Below are 19,159 nucleotides of genomic sequence, written 5' to 3'. Positions count from 1 at the left end.
TCTGAGCCTCGGATTCTTCATCTATAAAATGGAAATCCAATGCCTGCTCTCCTTGCTACTGAGACTGTGAGTCCCGTGTGGGGTAGAGACCGTGTCCTACCTGATTACTCTTCAACTACCCCTGTACACACTACTATGCTTGGTGTATAATTAGCATTTAACAAGAGCCACAAGCATCATTATTATTTGGGGAGACAGAAACTAAAATAAATTGCAGATATAAGAGTACCAGAGAGCATAAAGAGATGAAGTGCTGTGAAAATTTTTAGGTTAATAAACGTATTTATTGAGGAGTTACTGTGTGCAGAGTACTGTACTAAATGCTTGGGAGAGTCCAACATAATGGAGTTGGTTCCCTGTCTACGACGAGCTTATAGTCTAAAAGTGATTTTATACTCAAACAAATATCCTCAGCCCCTCTCAGGATAGCACTGGACAGTTTCCAGTACTCTATCAGTCTCGGCTATGGGAGGGAAAGTCAAGCAGAGGCCTACCCATTCTATTCGTAGCTTGTCCAGTGGATAGCTAGTGGAAGGCAATCTGATACGAATCAAAGCTCATCTGTGCCAGGCAGCAACGGCATGGGAGAGAGTCGAGGACGGAGACTCAGTTTACTGCATGGAAGAAGGCAATGGTAAACCAATTCTTTATGTTTACCAAAAAAACTCTAAGGGTATACATACTAGAATGACTACAGGTAGTTTATCCAGAAAGCCTCCTTCTGCGCAGTGAAAACCTGAGTCTCTGCCATTGTCTTTGATCCACATTTTGATTATTTGTTCATCTGCGCCTGGCTCTTTCCCATCCTGCTACTGCCCAGCACAGGTAAATCAACTTTGTCTGACGCTTCCACTTAGACTTTCCGTTATGGGTAACACTAGCGAGAGCATCTCTCAATGGCATAACTGTAAGCTACAACGGCGTACGTAAACCCTCCTGCCACGGTAAGGCATTGATTCATAGGACAACTTCCGTTAAGAAGTTTAGATGATTGTACCGGTGTTTTTCCCAGAATCAGTCATGCTCTCTCATCCCTGACAATCACATTCCCTCTGAAAACGTTTTTGACATGCAGGAACCACTGACAGCCGAAGTGACTGTAGCATCGTGCCAATGCTCGGTTGTAGCATCCGAGCCTGGCAGGCGGTTGCCATGGTATCCCGGGTGGGGATGGTGGAGGGAGGAGAGCTGTGTCGGTGATGGGGCCACTGGTGGATAGAGCACGGGCCTGGGAATCAGGATGTGTGTTCTATTCCTGGATCCCTCACAAGTCTGTTGTGTGACCTTGGGCAAGTCACTTCACTTCCCTGTGCCTCGGTTACTTCATCTGTAAAATGGGGATAGGAGTGTGAGCCCCATGATGGACAGGGACTATGTCCTACCTGATTAACTTGTTTCTAACCCAGCGCTTAGGACAATGTTTGGCACACAGAGTCCTGGGTTCCGTCAGCTACAAAGGAACTTCCAGGGGCCCTCAACTACTCTCCGCTCGCCCATGGATGATGACATGCTCTCCAGGCGGGCCCCGTCCCAGTAGATAAAGCTGTCAGTACTCCAAGGGGGATCCCTCGAGGACCAGCTTGGGGCCCTGTGGAGGGACCTCGTGGGCCTCTGGATGTAAGGATCTGGCACTCCCAACTGCAGCAACGGTCCTGGCCCGTGATGTTCCAATCGCAACAGCATCTTCTTCTACTTACGTATACCCGTAGCCAGAGAGAGAGAGAGAGACGGGGAAAGAGTGATATGTTTCTGAACAGGAGAAGAATATTTTTTATTGGAAAAAACATGGGCATGAGAGTCCCAGCTCTCCCGAATGCTTGCCAGGTGACCTTGGGTAAGTCGCTTCACTTCTCTGGGCCCCATTCTCCTCAGCTGTAAAATGGAGATGCAATACTGGTTCTCCCTCCTACGTAGTCTGTGAACTTCATGAGGGACAGGTGATGTGTGCGACCTGATTGATTTATATCTATCCCAGCACTTTGAACAGTGCTTGACACGAAGTAAGTGCTTAACAAATGTCATATCAAAAATATAATATATCCTCATATCCTCAATGGGGGAGTACAATTGGTTACTCTGAGCAATCAGTGGAGAATCAGAGGCCTCAACACAGAGGTAGGGAGTGACAGATTGACAAGCTCAGTTAGTGTCTGGCAACTAGAAGCAGCTTGGCCTAGTGGAAAGACCCCTGGCATGGGAATCAGAGAACCTGGGTTCCAATCCCGACTTCATCGCTCATCTGCTTTGTGACCTTGGGCAATTCACTTCCTTTTCCAGTGCCTCAGTTACCCTCTCTGAGGGGCTGAGAGTCCCATGTCGGACAGGGACTATGTCCAACATGATCATCTTGTATCTACCTCAACGTTTAGCCACATGTTAGCTGGGTTACCTTGGATAAGTCACTTCACTTCTGTGAATCAGTCTCCGTATCTGTAAAATGGGGATTAAATCCTATGCGCTCCTTACTAAGACTGTAAGCCCCATGTGGACAAGGGCTATATACAACCTGATAAATCCTTTATTCATTCATTCAATTGTATTTACTGAGTGCTTACAATGTGCAGAGCACTGTACTAAGCGCTTGGAAAATACAATTTAGTAAGAAATAGAGACAATCCCTGCCCACAGTGGGCTCACAGTCTAGAAGCAGGGAGACGGGCACCAAAACTAGTAAACAGGCATCAATACCATCAATATAAATAAATCGAATTATAGATACACATCATTAATATAAATGAATAGAATTATAAATATGTACAAATATACACTAGTGCTGTAGCAGGAAGGGAGGGGGTAGAGCAAAGGGAGGGAGTCGGAACGATTGGGAGGGAAGGGGAAGCAGAGGAAAAGGGAGGCTTAGTCTGGGGTTAGCTTGTATCCACCCCAGAACATAGCGTAGTGGCTGGCACAAAGTAAGCAGGTAACCAATACCTTCAGAAAAAGTCCTCACTGGTCTCTGGAAGGTTTCAACCTCCTCCTAGCTGTGTCTACAAAAAACATGCATAACCGCAGAGGTGGTCCAAAACTGCTAAAGAGGCTATTTAATCAATCATTCAATCTTTAGTATTTATTGTGCTCCCAAGGCGTGCAGAGTCCTATGCTAAGATCTCTAAGAGAGTACTATAGAATACCTAGACATAAACCCACTCCTCAATCTAGAGGAGGGAAAGAGACACTAAGGTTATAGACAGAAGGAAGAAGGAAAAGTAAGTGCTTAAGTAAAAGGGTATGTAAAAATAAATCAGTGGTATTAATTGTGTGCTTATTATTTGCAGAGCAGTGTACTAAAGGCTTGGGTAGGGAGTACAATATGACAGAATTAGCAGACACATTCCTTGATAATAACAAGCTTAGGAAATCTATATAACAGCAAAGGGAGTTACTGGATGTGATCTGGAGAGAAGAGAAATAAATGGGGAATCGTTCTGGATGATGATGATGATGATGATGATGATGATGATGATGATGATGATGATGATGATGATGATGATGACTATGGTATTTGTAATCGCATACTATATGCCAAGCATTGTTCTAGGCACTGGGGTAGATAGAAAGTCATCAGATTGTCCCACTTGCGACTCAGAGTCTTAATCCCCATTTTGCAGATGAGGTAACTAAGACACAGAGAAGTTAAGTGGCTTGCCTAAGGTCACGCAGCATACAAGTGGTAGAGGCGGGAATAGAATTTACGTCCTCTGACTCCCATGCCCGTGTTCTTTGCCCTAAGCCTGGCTGCTTCTCAGCGTGATGAGGGATGAGGTTTCAGGAGGATTTTTGAAGATGGGGAGAGCAGAGGCCTGGTGGTGTTATCGATCAATCAATCAATAAATCATATTTATTGAGTGTTTACTAAGTTCAGAGCACTGCACTGCACAATTGGGAGAGTAAATATAACAGAGTTGATAGGCCCAATCCCTGCCCACGATGAGCTTACAGTCTATAAGGGGAGACAAACATGAATATAAATAGATAAATGACAGATACGGACGTAGGTGCTGTGGGACCGATGAAGGGTAAATAAAAGGAGCGGGTCCAAGTGCAAAGGTGACACAGAAGGGAGTGAATTGAACGGGGAGGAAGTCCCTGACAGGAGGAATGGGAAGAGCTGGATGACTGTTACAATCTCTGTGATACGGGGCTCCCCTCCCTGCTCAGGGATCAGAAATGGTATTTATTAAGCACTTATGGTGTGTCGAACATTATTCTAATTGCTGGGGTAGATACAAGTGAATTAGGCTGGACATGGACCTTGTCCCGCGTGGGGCTCACTGTCTAAGTAGGAGGGAGAACAGAAGAACAGAGGCACAGAAAAGCGAAGTGAATTGCCCAAGGTCACACTGCAGACAAGCCGAGGACCTGAAATTAGAACCCAAGTTCTCTGCCTCCATGGCCCGTCATCTATCCATGAGGCCATGCTGCTTCTCACTCCTCAGCTTTACTGACTTCATCCTTCACCCCACCTACTCACCAACTTGGATGCAAGCTTGATCTTGTCATCTCTAATCACTGTGCATATTTCCTATTACTGTCTTCCATCCACAAGGAATTGGGGTTGCTACATTCCGGGTAGCAGTAGGAAATTATAGGTGTAATCAATAAATCAGTTATTCAATCAAGGGTGTTTATTAACGGTTTTTATATGCGGAGCTCTGTACCAAATGTTTGGGAGAGTCCAATACGACAGTTCAATGAGGTGGGAGTGAGCTCTCAAAGTCATAGAAGCAACATTGCCTTGCAGGTAGAGCAAGGGCCTGAGAGTCAGAGCACTTGGGCTCTAATCCCGGATCTGCCACTCATCAGCTGTGTGACTTGGGGCAAGCCATTTAACTTCTCTGGGCCTCAATTACCTCATCTGTAAAATGGGGATTAAGACTGTAGGCCCCACATGGAACAACCTCTTTACCTTATATCTACCCCAGTACTTAGAATAGGACTTGGCAGACAGTAAGCGCTTAATAAATACCATGATTATCATTATTATTATTAATTTCATCTCCTCCACTTGTTTCCTGTGTGACCTTGGGCAATTCACTTCACTTTTCTATGCCTCTGTTCTACAACTATACCCCAGATCACACTATTTAGTCTCTTGTAATAATAATAATAATAACTGCAGCATTTCGTAAGCACTTATTATATACCAGGCACTGTATTAAGTTCTGGGGTGGATAGAAGTAAATTGGACTACACACAGTCCCTACCCCACATAGGGTTTACTGTCTTAATCCCCATTTTACAGACGAGGTAACTGAGGCACAGAGAAGTGAAGTGACTTGCACAAGATCTCACAGAAGACAGGTGGCAGAGCCAGGTCCTTCTAACTCCCATGCTTGTGTTCTATCCACTAGGCAGTGCTGTCCTTCAAGCCAACCTACTTACTCTCTTTTGCCTTCCTATTTCCCACTGTTGGTATCTTGTTCACAGTTTCTAATCTGTGCTCTACTATGTGCCTGCTGTGTGACCTTGGACAAGTCACTTAACATCTCTGTACAGCAGTTCCTTCATCTGCAAAAATGGGGATTCAATTCTCATTCTCGCTCCTACTTAGACTGTGAGCCCTTCGTGGCATCTGATTATCTTGTATCCATCCCAGTACTTACTATAGTGCTTCGCACATAGTAAGCACTTAACAAATGCCATAATTATTATTACAAGCCCCCTTCTCGTCCCAGACTAAACCCCCCTATTTCCCAACGCCCCCTTCCCTCCCTGTTGCCCTGACTCCCTCTCTTTGCTTTACCTCCATCCTCACCCCAAGGCACTTGTACATATATGTACATACCTATGCTTCTATTCATTTATAGTAATGTCTGTTTACTTATTTTGATGTGTTTATATCTATAATTCTGTTTATATTGATGCCTGTTTACTTGTTTTATGCCTGTCTCCATCCTTCTAGACTGTAAGCCCAGTTTGGACTGGGATTGTCCCTTTTTATTGCTGAATTGTACTTTCCAAGCACTTAGTATAGTGCTGTGCACACAGTAAGCGCTCAATAAATATGATTGAATGAATGAATGAATTGCCTGTTCAGAATCTCAGAATCTTGTACCACATATGACTTTGAGTACTCACAACCCCTCTTATCATTTGTGTCAATACTTCATATACCTTATAATTTACACAGTAAAATATCCCCTTTTATATCTTCCTCTCATCTGTACTTTATTCTGGTGCCTATTTCCCCTCTTAGATTTTAAGCTTCTTGAAGGCAGGGATTTTGTCTGATAACTGTTTGTATTCTCCCAAGTGCTTAGTACAGTTTTTTGTACATTGTCAGAATCTAATAAATACAATTGATGGACTGATTGATCATGCCTACGACTTCCATTGCTCTCCTCAAAGCAAGTACTACAATGCTCAGGTTCAGTTGATTCACAATAGGTGCTCCTGAGTGGTAGACAGAGAACGTCTCTATCAGCTCGGTTATACTGTCTTCTCCCAAGCCCTTAGTACAGTGCTCTGCACATAGTAAGCACTTAATTAATTTGATTAATTGATGGATTAATTGATTCATTTGCGAAAAGTTGGGTAACCCACGCTTAGGTACAAAGACCAGGCCCCTGACCAATATTGGGATCATTCAAGTCAGAAGATGACGATTTTATCCGCAAAATGGAAGTCACTCCCTCCAAGGGCCCTCCATAGGGTGGCCTTCATGTCCCGTTTCCTCAGACTGTACATGATGGGGGTTCAGGGCGGGGGGTACCACCGTGTAGAACAAGGACAACTGCAGGTCCAGCGTAGAGGGGGAACCTGACAGAGGATTCAGATAAGCACAGAAACAAGTCATGATAAAGAGAATAACGACGCCGAGGTGAGGCAGGCAGACAGGGCTTTGGCCCGGCCCTCGGAGGCCGGTATCCACAGCATGGACCGGAAGGTGCGCACGTAAGAGACGACGATGGAGACGAAGCCGACGAAAGCAAACACCACCCCGGTTGTCACACACACACTGATGGCGTCGTGGACCCCAGAGCAGGAGGTCTTCAGTAGGGAGGGGATGTCACAGAAGAACTGAGGAACGACGTTGGACCCACAGAAGGACAGAGAGAAGGTTGGAACTGAAAACGAGATTCCACACAACCCCCCGCTGAGCCAGGAGGCAGTATCCATCTTTACCCAGGCCCCTCGGTCCATGATGACACCATAGCGCAGGGGGCGACAGATGGCCACCTAGCGGATGTAGGACATCGCCGTGAAGATGAAAAATTGAACCGGCAAACAGAACCACCAGGAAGACCTGAGAGGCACAGCCCAAGAAGGAGATGGAGTTGCGGTTGGTCAAGAAGTTGAGGACGGAGTTTGGGACAGTGATGGTGATGAGGTAGAGGTCGAGGACGGACAGGTTCCTGACGAAGACGTACATGGGGGTGTGGAGGCGCCGGTCGAGGGAGGTGACAATGGCCATGAGGAGAGCTCACGTCCTCCAGGAGGCCTTCCCCGAATGAGCCCCCTTTTTCCTCTCCCTCTCCCCAGCCCCCCCGCCCTACCTCCTTCCCCTCCCCATAGCACCTGTATATATGTTTGTACATATTTATTACTCTATTTTACTTGTATATGTTTACTATTCTATTTATTTTGTTAATGATGTGCTTCTAGCCTTACTTCTATTTATTCTGATGACTTGACACCTGTCCACATGTTTTGTTTTGTTGTCTGTCTCCCCCTTCTAGACTGTGAGCCCGTTGTCTGCACACAGTAAGCGCTCAATAAATACAATTGAATGAATGAATGAATGAGATTCCCCTTCAGGGCCGCCAGGTAGACCAGGAGGAACATGGCGGAATGGACCAGCTGAAGCTCCCGGAACTCCAAGAAACCCAGCAGGAGGAATTCTGCCACAATGGAGATGTTGGCCACGCCCTGGGATAGACCTTTAGCCATCAAGTTTAAAGACGCGGCTGCTTCAAGAGAAGCAGCTTGGCTCAGTGAAAAGAACACGTGCTTGGGAGCTAGGGGTCATGGCTTCTAATCCCGGCTCCACCACTTATCAGCTGAGTGACTTTGGGCAAATCACTTAACTTTTCTGTGCCTCAGTTACCTCATCTGGAAAATGGTGATTAATACTGTGAGCCCCATGTGGGACAACCTGATTACCTTGTATATCCCCCATCGCTTAGAACAGTGCTTGGCACACAGTAAGCGCTTAACAAATACTATCATTATTACTATTATTCTAATCCCTGGGTTCCAATCCCGGCTCCGCCACTTGCCTGTTGGTTGACCTTGGACAGATTACTTATCTTCTCGGTGTCTCAGTTCCCTCATCAGCAAAGTGGGGACTAAGACTGAGCCCCACGTGGGACATGGACTGTGTCTAAACTGATTAGATTGTGTCGGCCCCAGCGCTTAGTACAGTGCCTGGCACGTACTAAGTGCTTAACCAAAACCATAAAAAACCTGATTCAGAGATTCATTCATTCATTCATTCAATTGTATTTATTGAGCGCTTACTGTGTGCAGAGCACTGTACTAAGTGCTTGGGAAGTACAAATTGGCAACATATAGATATAGATAGATGACAACCTTCAGAGAGAAGTTTGCACAACAGGACAGTGACTCCGTCCCTGAATAAACCTCATCTGCTCACCTCGTCCAGCCTTCTGGCTCACTTTAGGACAAAACAGAAACCCTTCCAGAGTTTAATGATGTTTAGTTCTCTCTAAACATCAACAGGGATTGTGGCTACACAGCTTCCCACCCTTCTCTTGGCATTTACACCCATTCCTCCTAGAATGCACTGGTTGTGTACTTACAAAGCTGTGTTAAGGAGAGTCCTGCTCTAGCCCTCATCACGTCCAAGACCGCACTCGCCATCATCAATGGTATTTATTGAGCACTCCTTATGTGCAGAGCACTGCACTAAGCGCTTGGGAGAGTAGAGGTAGTGTTTCTTTCTAAAACATATAAGCTAACCGGATACGTTCACAGAGTTGGATAATAGTAGTAGTAATAATGATAATATATTGTGGTGTTTGTTGAGCACTTACTATAGCACTTACACTGTAAGCTCATTATGGGCAGGGAACATATAATACTGTACATAGGAAGCGCTCAATAAATACCGCCGAATGATAGGCTGATATGTAACAAGGACTGAATTAAGGTGCTCGTGCAGACATACTATAGGCCGATAGGACTCTTCCCCTGTCCCACATGGGGAGGAAATTCTGAAGTTCCCAATTTCCCGGAAAGCGTTCTATCAATCAATCAATGGTATTTATTGAGCGCTTGCTATATGCAGGGCACTGTACTAGGTTCTTGAGAGAGTACAGCGTAACAGAGTTGATAAACATGTCCCCTGCCCACAAAGGTCTTTTAGCTTAGAAAGGAAGGCACATTTATATAAATAAATAAATTACCATTATACACGTAAGTGTTCTGGGGCTGAAGTGGGGGTGGGGGGTAAATACCAAGCTCTCAAAGGTTACAGATCCAATTGCAAGCTCTAGCCAAAACTCATCAGAGTGAGGTAGAACGGATTCTAGCTACAATATATTATTCCCGAATTCTGTCTCCGTCTGTGAGCTTCAATGTGGCTGAACCTTTCTCTTTCCACTCTGGAGAATTAGATAAGGTTAAATGCCAATTACGTATCAAACTCTGCTCTGCCATTTGTCCACTAGATCACCTTCACTTCTCTGTGCCCCAGTTACCTCACCTGTAAAATGGGGATTAAGACTATGAGTTGCCTTTGGGATACGCTCTCTGTGCAACCTGACAAGCTTGTGTCTACCGCAGACATGATACATGATAAGTACATGATAAGTGCTTAACCAGGAAAAAGCACTGTACTAGGCGCTTTGGTATTGTACTTTCTCAAATGGTAATAATGGTATTTGTTAAGTGCTTACTATGTACATGGTACTGTAATGCTTAGTAAGATACTCTGTACTCAATAAATGCTCGATAAATGCCACTGGCTGATTGATATATTCATCGATTGGGTGAACTCACATGAAGGAACAGGATAAATTTCAGCTCAGATCTCCTCTTATCTCAGACTACAATTTCAATTCTCTCTTCCCTGCCCCTCACCTTTCCCATGTTCCTCTCTGGAATCGCCGGGCCTGTCCTGGGCTGGGGAGTATCGACCTCTGCTGAGAAAGAGGCTCACTTCATCTCGTCGGTTCTGGACGCTGATGGCAGTGACAGGAAGGTCTGGGTGAGGGATGAGAGTTGTCAGGATCCTCCCTCCCCCTCTCGGCTCTCCGGCTGGCTGCGCCATCCATTCAGGCGATGGCCGGGTTATTTTCTGGGGCATTCCCCATGGGAGGACGGTCACAGGGCTCAGTTACGACGGCTGACTTTCCGGGAATCTCGGAAGGTCAGAATCGTGGACTCTCCATGGTCCCTGCCCCAAAAACCTAAATAACTGCTCATTCCGACATGGTTCCCACTCTGTGACTGCTTCCTAGAACAACCTCAACGGAGTCCTCATTCTCTTTCCATGACTAATAGTAGCTTTCTGTTTAAACTCGGGGGATTGGAGACATATCGTGGTAAGGAGAATAGGCACCCTAGCCCATTTGGTTAGCCATGTTTGAATCCAATATTCAGATTGACTGGGCGAAACAAAAGGACCCCAAGATCTCATTCCAGTTTTGACACTGAACGGTTGTGTGTCAGTGGTACCTATAACATCTTTGAAAAGTATAAGATCCTTGTGTGCAAAGAATGTACCTTGGCCTTCTCTTGTACTACAATTTGATTGATTTATTGATTGAATTAATGCTTATATATTGAAATATATTATACAATAAATAATAATAGCAAAACTAAGAGTAGGAGGAGAAATCATAATGGTGTTTATTGAGTAACAACTGAGATCATTACGTGGCTGGAAAACTTCAACCTGTACCCCTACTCCTGGCTTCTGGGAAAGATTTGAGGATCAAAATTAAGCCTTAAACACTCTTCTGCAGCTATCTCTTCAATTGTATTTAATGGTATTGGTTAAGCACCAGTACCAGGCACTGTATTAATCACTGGGGTAGATAAGAGGCAACCAGACTGAACACAGTCCATGTTCCACACGTGGCCCACAGTATTCATCCCCATTTTACAGATGAGGGAACTGAGGCCCAGAGAAGTGAAGTGACTTGCTCAAGGTCACACAGCAGACAAGTGGCAAAGACAGGATTGGAACCCAGGTTTTTCTTACACCCAGGCCCGTGCTCTACTATCCGCTGGTGATGAATAAAGGGGGTGAATCCAAGTGCAGGGATCCATCCCCATGCATGGGAACTAGACTTAAATACCAGTCAGGAACAGCTGGATAAAAACTCTTCTACAAAACTAGTCAAAGTCATTGATAATAGGCAGCGTGCAGCAAGGAAAAGTCTCTAACGACAAATATCTCAGATCGTTGCAGTCCACTCAAGTCTTTCTAGAGTCAATCCTTGGGGAGAGAAATAACAGGGTCAAAGTGTGAAGTGAAATTTTCTGCCTCTGAAGAAAAGACTCCCAACCAGGACCCTCCCCATCACCATATTCACGTCCCTGTAACTCAGGCTGTAGGTGAGGGGGTTCAGAGAAGGGGGCACCACGGTGTAGAATATGGACACAAGCAGTTCTAGTCGGAAGGAGGAGATGGAAATCGGTTTTAAGTGGGTTAAGACAGCCGTGGAGAAAAAAAGTGATGACGACGAGGTGAAGTAGGCAGGTGGAGAAGGCTTTGGCCCGGCCCTCGGCGGCCGGAATCCTCAGCACAGCCCAGAAGAGGCGCACGTACTAGGCGATGATGAGAATGAAGCAGATGACACCTAACGCTACCACTGAGGTGACGCCCACGTCAAGGGTCATGTGTTCCTGGGTGCATATGATCTTCTGAAGGGAGGGAACGTCACGGAAAAACTGCTGGACGATGTTGGACCTGCAGAAGAACAGGCACAAAACACCAAACAAGTTCGTACTGAGCCATGAGGCGGTGGACATCTTCCCATAGGCCACTCGGGCCATGACGAACTCATAGCTCATGGGGAGACACATGGTGGCGTAGTGGTTGTAGGACATCTTCATGAGGAGGGACAAGTCCGATACAGCAAACCAGAGCACAGATGAGGCTTGGACGGCACATCCCACTAAGGGGATGGATCTATTGTTGGTCAGAGAGTTGTGGATGGAGTTGGGGACGGTGATGGAGATGGGGAAGTGGTCGAGGACAGACAGAGCCTGAGGAAGAATTACATGTGGGTGTGGAGGTGCCTGTTAAGGGCGGTGACGGGGACGATGAGGAGATTCCCCGTCAGTGCTGCCAGGTGGACCAGGAGGAATAGTGCGGTGTGGACCAGCTGCAGCTTCCGGACCTCCGAGAATCCCAGAAGGAGGAATTCCCTCACCGTGGAAATGTTGGTCCTTGGTAGGTGACGATGATTCCCTGCACAGGAGAAATAACTTGGTGAGGTGAAGAAATCAACAGGAGTTTTGTCGGTAAGTCTATGGGAGGAGCACCTTATGGTATATTGGAAGAGAGTTATCAATTTCAAAATGACCTAGAAACCTGGTAAAGGATTTCCATGTAAGCAGGAGGGAATTGTAAAGGAGGATTGACACCATAATTCTCCAAGTGGGGACAACAAGATGACAAAGATATAAGAGGGGAAATCAGTCATAGTAATAGTAGCAGTCGTAGCAGCAAAAGCCCTAGTAGAAGTTGTAGTATCAATCATTCAAGCAATTAAGAAATCGTATTTTTGAGCATTTACCTTGTGCCGAGCACTGTACTAAATACTTGGGAGAATACAATGTCACAGAGTTGGTAGACATGTTCCCTCCCCACAACAACCTTTAAGTATAAAGGGGGATAAAGATGTTAATATAAAATAAATTACGGATATGTACAGAGACTGTAAGCTCGTTGTAGGTAGGGAGTGTGTCTGTTATATTGTTATACTGTACTCTCCCAAGCATTAGTACAGTGCTCTAGAGACAGAGCTCTGCTCAGAGCTCAATAAATATTCACTCATTCAATCGTATTTATTGAGCGCTTACTGTGTGCAGAGCACGGTACTAAACTGATTGACTGTCCGATAATAGTAATAACGGTGTTTATCGAGCCCCCAGTGGACTTAGAAGGCAAACTGAAGTACAAAAATTCATTCTCACACCCAAAATTACAGCTAAACACACATGTATCCAAGCACTTAATGCCCTCACATGTATTCCCGCTCACTCACAGACCGGGGTTCTCTTACAGACAGACAGTCGCATCGAGTGAATCGTTTTGATAGAGTGCTTACTGTATGCATAGCACTGTGCTATTCACTTGGTAGAGTACAATACAAACAAGGTGATAAACAGATATACCTGTAAACGTATCTAGTCACTCATTCGGCTCTTCTCTGACCCCAAACCTGTTCCCTAGGGAGAGATGGAGAACATTCCCCAGTGTTTCCTATCCAGATGTCCCCCATGTCCCCCTTCCCTAAAGTCTGGGATTTGCTCCCCGATTCTCCTACCCTTCCTTGAGCACGTGAACACACGTGCACACCCATGCACACCCATGCACAAAGCTGCGGATCCAGGAAAAACAATTGCACCTACCTCTATACGAGGAACATTTACGCCAGAGTGAAGTCTGGTAAAACAGGGAAGGGTCTGGCGTGGGACCCTAATTACATATGTCGCCTTGGTCTTGACAGAGGCCTGGGAGAAATGATTCATCGATAGTATTTACTGAGCGCTTACTGTGTGCAGAGCACTGGACTAAAGCGTTAAGGAGAAGACAATCCAACAGAGTTGGTAGACACGCTTTCTTCCCATAACGAGCTGACAGTCTGGGGGAATGGCGGGATTATGGGGCATTGATGAAGGGACTATGGAGGGATGACGGAGGGCCAATGTCGGGCCGATGAAGGGATGTCAGCGAAACGATGGAGGGGGTGCCCTAGAATAAGTAGCAGGTAGTGCTGGTCCAGGTACAAAGACGATGCGACTGAGAACGGAGCAGAGGAAATGATTCCAGTACTAGAGGCTTGTGCTGTGGTACCTGCCACTGTCTCATACCTGCTGACGCCTGGTTTCTTCTCCTGCAAACCCGCCAACAATGCTGCCCTGATACGAACCTCAACGCCAGCTCCATCAGTTGCCAGCTGTGTGACTTTGGGCAAGTCACTTAACTTCTCTGTGCCTCGGTTACCTCATCTGTAAAATGGCGATTAAGACTGCGAGCCCCCCGTGGGACACCCAGATCACCTTGTAACCTCTACAGCGCTTAGAACAGTGCATTGCACACAGTAAGCGCTTAATAAATGCTATATATGCATATAAAAGCCTGGAGGCCAAGTGCGAGATTCTTCACAGAGCCACCAAGGGCAGCTGCCCCTCCATCCCCATTCCAGGGCACACTCACCGGAGCAGCGTAGGGCTGTAGGTCACTTACTTCTGCCAGGCTGGGCTGGTCCCCTGTCTCCCCTCGGACTCCTGGGTTCGGTCAACCAAGAAGTGACACCGAGAAGCCCATAGCCCCTCTCCTCTTTTCCATGGACACTGAGATGTTTCTCCAGATGGACTCCGTCCCTAAAGATAAAGCAGCTGCGCTCTGAGGTGAATCCCTGGAGGACCGTCTTGTGGCCCTACCCAGGGATCTCGTGGCCCAGGCGACATGAAAACCCTCTGGTCACATGGTTCTAGGTCCTTGAAACTTGTCTAAAGGACCGCTGCTCCAAGGGGGGTACCCGGGGAAAAGGATTAAGGCGATTCGTCCCTACAGTCCTTGAGTACCCACAGCGATGTGCATCCGGTGTTGGCACTTCTCTGGAGGGTTCCCATGGCAACAGCATCCTGAAGGTTCCCGCTGTAAGTGACCATCTGGGTCAACTATAATCCAGGCATTGCACTAAGACCTGGGAGTTGAAACAAGTTAATCAGGTTGGACATAGTCCCTGTCCCACATGGGACTCACATTCTCTATCACCCATTTTTACAGATGAGGAAACTGAAACCCAGACAAGTGAAGAGACCTGCCCAAGGTCACACAGCAGAAACGTAGCAGAGCCGAGATTAAAACTCAGGTCATTCTGACCCCCAGGTCGATGCTCTATCGACTAGGTCACACTGATTCTCTGGGTTTCAACTTTTTAATGACCTCAAAGAATCAATCGGTCCTTTAATCAGTTGAATTTTCTGACGCCTTCTGATTGCAAACCAAGAGGGAACGAGAAATGACTCTAAATAGTAATAATAGCAATGGCATTTGTTAAGCGCTTACTATGTGCAAAGGACGATTCTAAGCGCTGGGGAGGTTACAAGGTGATCAGTTGTCTCACGTGAGGCTCACAGTCTTAATCCCCATTTTACAGATGAGGTAACTGAGGCACAGAGAAGTTAAGTGACTTGCCCAAAGTCACACGGCTGACAAATGGAAGAGGCGGAATTCGAACCCATGACCTCTGACTCCAAAGCCCGTGCTCTTTCCACTGAGCACGCTGCTTCTCTTAATCCAAGCTACCCCCTCTTAATACATACTAAATCCATTCTAAAACCCTCCTCCTGGCTGGCCTGAGGGAGCAACCAAGAGGAGAAGCATGAGAAGCAGCATGGCCTAGTGGAAAGAACACGGACTTGGGAGTCAGAGGTCATGGGTTCGAATCCCAGCTCTGCCATTTCTAAGCTGTGTGACCTTGGGTAACCCACTCAACTTCTCTGTGCTTCAGTTACTTCATCTGTAAAATGCGGATTAAGACTGTGAGCCCCACGTAGTACAACGTTATCACCTTGTTTCCCCCCAGCGTTTAGAACAGTGCTTCGTACAGGGTAAGTGCTTAACAAATACCATTAAAAACCCTGGTGGGACAACCTGATTACGTTGTTTCCCGGGATTCCGATCCTGAGAGGCCCGCCCGCCATCACAGTGCACGGGCCCTGCTGCTCCCGGTAGGATCCTCTCCTCAGAGCGCAGCCAATAGCGCCGCCATAGGAGCCCGGGATTCCGATCCTGAGAGGCCCGCCCGCCATCACAACGCGCAGCACCTACCGCTTCCTGTAGGAATCTCTCCTCAGAGCGCCGCCTTAGGAGCCGGGATCCCGATCCTGAGAGGCCGGCCCGCCATCACACCGCGCGTCCCAGCTGCTCCCGGAAGGATCCTCTCCTCCGGACGCGGCTGCGAGGGCCGGGGCTCCCCCACCCTCCCTCCGTCCGTCCGTCCGTCCTCGAGTGGCCTGCCGAGGCCGTCCCCGTCCCCGGCCCAGGCATCTGCATACCCGCCCGCTAACCCGGAGGCCCGCAGCATCACTAGACTTACCCCTCGAAGCCACCTCCACTCTAAGTAGCCAACTGGGATTTTCGGACATTGTGCCCCCCTGCTTGATCGTGGTATATTGTGTCCCGCTGTTTGATCGTGAACGTTGTGTCCTCTTGCCTGATCGTGAAACATTGTGTCCCCCTGCTTCCATCCCCCCAACCCCATAAGCGACCTTCTTTGAGGAGCCACCCCACTGCCCACTTCCCGGTCCGGAGCTGACTGATTACTACCCCGCCCCGCCCAGTCTCCTCCTCTGGTAAAAAGGCCCTTGTTATTACCAAGTTACTTCAACAACAACCTCATTCGCACCTAATCAGCCCACCCATGCTATTTGGCAGTTCATAACTCTCCCCAGGCGTCTCCGCTCCCCGTGACCCCCCTTAAGACTTCCGCCCTACTCCATCATCATCATCAATCGTGAGCGCTTACTATGTGCAGAGCACTGCCATCCAGCACTCCAGAACTGCCATCCATAGGACTCCATCCTCCACCACCTCAGAGACATTTTTGCCAAGAGCTCCTGGGCTCTCCTTGATATTAACTTCTTTGATTTCATTTGACTGACCTATGGACAATTCATCCTTCTTTGAGCATCATCTGCCTAATGTGTGGTCGCTTTTGCATGTTAATTGTAAACTGATCTCTGTGATGTCATCCTCTCCTTATTTTATTATTCCCATCGAATGTTAATTGTTAACGTCTCTCAATGATGTCATCGCCGGTTTATTTTACTGCCATCACATGTTAATCGTTAACTGCTCTCTGTGATGTAATCATCTGCTTTTTTGCCATCACATATGGTCATCTGCTCTCTGTGATATAATCATCTGCTTATTTTATTATTGCCATATCATGGTAATTGTTAACCATGCTCTGTGATGTCATCACCTACTTATTTTATTATTGCTACTGCATTATTGCTACTGTATGTTAATTGTTAACTGCCCGCTGTGCTGTCATTTATCTTGCTGACCTCACCATGAACTATCAATACCCCTGTTACCATCTGCTCTTCCCATTCCTCACCTTCTCCTTCCCCTCTCCCACCCAGATCTTTCCCTCCCTTTCCCCCACCCCCACCCCTCACCCTCACCCCCGTCCCAGAACCACTCTGTACAAGAGCCAACCCTCAACCCCTCCCTTCCAACTCCTCCCTCCACTTCTCCTCGCTCCTACCCCATCCCAGTTCTCCTTTCTCAATGTCACACCTCTTCCCCCTCTCCCCGCCCGACCCCAGTCAACTCAACCCAATCCAAACCTTCCCCACCCCTCGCACCCTTCCCCCTCCCTGCCCTCCCTCCACACCTGCTGCCAAGTGTGGCCTTTGGATCCCCGGCTCCATTATAGGTAAGCTCCCTTTCATCCTGGACTTATTCCTTTCCAGCTTTCTCCTCCTCCTCGCCCTAACCGAAAGATGGCTCACTCAGGATGGCACGGTCTCTTCTGCTTCTCTCTCCAGCAGAGGACTTTTTTCTCCCACTCCCCCAGAATCACCGGAAAAGGAGGTGTCGGTTTCCTTCCCCCCTCACACACACAATGTCGCTTTCTCATTATGCCTCCTTCCCCTTCCCTTTCCTTCCCCTCCTTTGAAGCCAACATTATTCACCTCTACCACCCCCTCCAAATTCTTGTAGCCCTCATATACCCCCCCACGGCCCCACCTCCAACTTCTTTAACGATTCTGACCCCTTTCTCACCTTCCTTCTCTCTTTTTCCATTCCCACTCTGATCCTCGGAGACTTCAACATCCACATGGATGTCCCTGGTGACTCCTCTGACGTCCTCTTTCTATCTCTCCTTGACGCTGCCAACCTCCAGCTCCACCCCACCTCGCCCACTCACCAACTTAGTCACACCATCGACCACATCATCTCCTACCGCTGTACTATCTTCACCCTCACCAATTCTGAAATCCTTCTCTCTGATCATAACCTTCTCACCTGCCTCCTCACTCACACTCCTCCCCCCGTAAATCTATATTACTACATCACAGAGACCTCCGCTCTCTCGACCCCATCGATCTTTCTCAGCGCATCGTACCCCACCTCCCCTCCCTTTCCTATCTACCCAATCCTGATGACCAGATTACCGCTCTCAACTCTACCCTCTCTACTCAACTCAACTCGCTTGCTCCCCTTTCCCTTGGCCGCTCTCGTACCACTAACCCACAGCCCTGGATCACTGCCCTGTCCGTCTCCTTCGCTCTTATGCTAGAGCTGCTGAAAGCTGCTGGAGAAAGTCTAAACACCATGACAACCTTGTTCACTTCAAGCCTATTCTTTCCTGCCTCAACACTGCCCTATCCTCTGCCAGGCAAAACTATTTCTCCTCCCTTATTGTCACCCAAGCCCATCATCCCCTTCAGCTCTTCCGTACAATTAAACTTCCTTCTCAGGCCCCCTGTTCCTCCCTCTCCTCGATCCCTCACCCCGCAACGATCTGGCCTCCTATTTCATTAGTAAAATTAACTCCATCAGGTCTGAGACCCCCAAGGTCACTCCTCCCCCTTTTCCAGCCCCTCCCTCCCCGCTCTCAATGCTCTCCGCTACTCTCCCATCCTTCCCAGCAGTATCTTCAGATGAGTTCTCCTCCCTCCTCTCAAGTGCTACTCTATCCACCTGTGCTTCAGACCCCATTTCCTCTCATCTTATGAAATGTCTCGCCCCTTCCCTCCCCCCTCCTTAACTTCCATCTTCAAATGCTCACTCTCCACTGGTTCCTTCCCCTCTGCCTTCTAACATGCCCACGTTTCCCCTGTCCAAAAAACCCTCTCTCGCCCGCACCTCCCCTTCTAGTTATCGCCTATCTCCTTCCTACAGTTACTTTCCAAACCCCTAGTACGAGTTGTCTAAACCCGCTGCCTCGAATTCTTCAATGCCAACTCTCTCCTTGACCCCCTCCAATCTGGC

This window comes from Tachyglossus aculeatus, unplaced genomic scaffold (assembly GCF_015852505.1).
Source record: "Tachyglossus aculeatus isolate mTacAcu1 unplaced genomic scaffold, mTacAcu1.pri SUPER_30, whole genome shotgun sequence".
Lineage (NCBI taxonomy): Eukaryota > Metazoa > Chordata > Mammalia > Monotremata > Tachyglossidae > Tachyglossus > Tachyglossus aculeatus.
The sequence above is the reverse complement of the archived record's forward strand: the minus strand, read 5'-3'. Positions refer to the sequence as shown.